The 3,092-nt window shown below is 36.4% G+C and overlaps 1 long non-coding RNA gene across 1 annotated transcript; it reads left to right on the forward strand.

Moving 5' to 3' along the window:
- The first annotated feature begins 1,944 nt into the window (after positions 1 to 1,944).
- Positions 1,945 to 2,852, forward strand: LOC131052979 (uncharacterized). The gene is made up of 3 exons (XR_009107580.2): positions 1,945 to 2,267; positions 2,351 to 2,447; positions 2,552 to 2,852. It is a non-coding gene; the product is annotated as an uncharacterized LOC131052979 (long non-coding RNA).
- The last annotated feature ends 240 nt before the right edge of the window (positions 2,853 to 3,092 follow it).

Raw genomic sequence — 3,092 nt, forward strand, 5'->3', positions numbered from 1 at the left:
TCAGAAAGAGAAGAGGAAAGGGATACTTGTAGTAGGTCTAAAAGAGGAAGATCAACTAGAGGTGAAAAGATTAGAAAAAAATTCTGTAAACGCATAAAAAAAAATTATTGATGAAGGGGGTTCATGTTCTTATGATGATTAGAGCATAGGCGACAGCGAGGTTCCCTTGAGGTACAAACATCTATGGAAACAATGGGTACCCAAGGAACTTCCTCCAATAAACACTGATTTTTGTGTCAACGAGAGGATATATTGCATAGCACCATCGTCATTACATGGTTTGGGCCTATTTTGCATGGATGGCATAAAGTTTTGTTACGGAAGAGTTACTGAATTGATAGATTATGTCGAACCTTGTTACAATTACAAAGATTGGATGCAGCTGGTTCGATATACATGAAGTATGCATAGGTATGCACTGTCAAAAAATTATATATAGCTAAAAGATAAGGATCAAAATAAAGGAGTGGCTATGTACATTGATGGAAGGCCAAAAGCATCAGGGAATATTGCAGGGTTTATAAACAATACATGACCTGGGTCAACAAATAAGCAACCCAATTGCATTTTTGAGGCGCACGAGGGAAACTGTGTATTCATATGTGCAATAAAATCAATAACTACAGGGAAAGAGTTTCTAATTGATTACAATTTGAATCTCATAGATACAAACGCAGTTAATGTGAGGGTGGTACATACTATATACCATTTTACCCAACCTCCAATTAATGACTCCAATATACCATTTTATTATTATGTTGTTTTTCGTAAGTTTATTAGTTTCATTTCGCTAATGTTTTTTTATATTTAATTTTTGTCACAGTGGGACATTGATCATACGGCTAAGGCTTCAGCCCAGAGCACAGATTGTGATGCATCTTCAGGCGCTTCTACCCGATAGGTTTATCTCATTGTTTCATGTTACTGTCTCCAATTAGGACTGTCAATTCCTTGCTTTCATTACCTAATCATATTTCAATTTTGATGACAATCTTTCATAAAGAAAACACAATTGGGAGTGAATCCTATTGTCTTGGAGCCTTCAAGGCTTTCATACTACAACTCAATCCACACTTAATGACCATGTTAATTTCGATAATGTTTTTAATATTATTCTTGAAGACGGATGATCGGGGAAAGGCACCAGCATTAGAGGAGAGCATCCATAGGGAGGTGCATACACTATTATGCGATGATGGCATCGCATATTCCGCAAACCCTCTGGATATGATAAGGAAGACCCAAAAAAATGTAATGAATAATTCCTTCAATTATTATTCATAGTGCCTCAAACATATGAGATAAGAGAAAGGGTTAAAATATTGACTGAGAGAGCATGAAACTTGCAGCTAAGCTGGCGTGAGATCTTTAATTATAACATAAGTTCATTCATGGTTTTATATTTTGTACTCTTTTATGTCATGAACTAAAATATGAGTTGTTTTTACTGGATTTTTTGCATCCTCATGATGTTGTTGGCCATGATCAAGGTATTGCAGGTGCTACCCGGGGAGTAGGTGTTGGTTCAATTGTTGATCTCGATCTTCTTGTGCATGCACCACATCATCCGACCCCATCATCCATTCATATATTGTCGCCTGAAATGTCAGAAACACATAGCATGCAGGCATCACATACTACACCCTCTGGCAGTGAACAAATGCCCGAACATGTGTTAGGACATGTACTTGGGGATGCAGAGGCCACTAGTACTGGTGATGTTTTAGCAGCATTTCCTAGATCTTCTCGTATTACTAATGCGGGAACATTTCCGGTCACATTTGTGGTGACCTAGGATTTCATTCCCATAAAGATAGAGAAGGTCCCAGGTACTTTAAAATGTTTTAATTATTATTATATATAATCCATTTGAAATTTACTTATTGATCATTCTTTTTAGACTAATGATCCCATGATCTTTTTGCAGGAAATGATGTTTTTTATAAACATCTAAATGATATTACATGGGAGATCTTTGGGCCCACCATACGTACACGATGGAATGCCCAAAATCAATATTTAAAAGTTGAGCTCATTAACCATTTAGTTGTGTTGTTCGGTAATAACACATTCAACTGAACCAAGGTCCTTAAGAAAGATGGTACTTATCTAAATTATGTGAGGGACCAATATAGGTCACATTTAGAGAAGAACAAAAAATACGAGTGTCCCCCCATGATTTCAGAGAGGGAGTGGAAGGACCTAGTGTCAAATGAAAAGGAGAAGGCTGAAAAGAAAAAAGGAAAGACACCAACGGGCTAAGGAAGGTATGTGATACTATCAACAATGTAATTATATACTGATCACTCTTTCTTTTTACATAATCTAACATATTTCAAACTTTTCATAGATTGTCCGACACATCGAAGGCAACAAAGGCAAGAGTAGAAAAACATGGGCAGCACAAACTTGGTTGTGGTGGTTATATGAAATTAGTTGCACGAATTGTAAGTATCAATAAATGAAATATAACATCCAATAATACATTGCAAGCAATTTTGGTTTTTTCACACCATATAAGCAAAATTGATGACCTTATGCAAAAATGCAGGGCTTTGAATTCAAGAGAGTGCCCATAGAAGATGACCTGAAGATTGCCTTCCAGCAAGGCTATGTAGCTATGGTTGAATGCCTAAGACTCTTGACAGGGCAAACACAAGCTTCCACTGCATCTGACGCGCAAATAAATAAAATCAATGAAGTTTATTTTAAATTGAATACTTGTGTAATCTATTCAATATTAATTTACACCATAAAGTAATTATGTGCCTATTTATTTTAAACAGGCAAGCAATGATAATACTACACATGACATTGGAATGCAGCTTGGTGAGAGTGGAGCACAACCTACAGATGAGGGTCATGGTCATGTGCATCCTGATACTAGATGTATTCATGTGCTATACAAAACGCATTATAGATTAATACAATTAAACATCTTTAATTGCAATTGATTTATTAATTAATGTAACCTTTCGTGTTTCAACTTTAGAGCATGTAGAGTGTAATCAACACGTTGAGCATGATCGGGCTAGACGAGATTAGGAACATGATGTGGCCCCATCAGGTAAAGAGGACCGCTCTAATGTTAT

This window comes from Cryptomeria japonica, chromosome 3, assembly GCF_030272615.1.
Source record: "Cryptomeria japonica chromosome 3, Sugi_1.0, whole genome shotgun sequence".
NCBI lineage: Eukaryota > Viridiplantae > Streptophyta > Pinopsida > Cupressales > Cupressaceae > Cryptomeria > Cryptomeria japonica.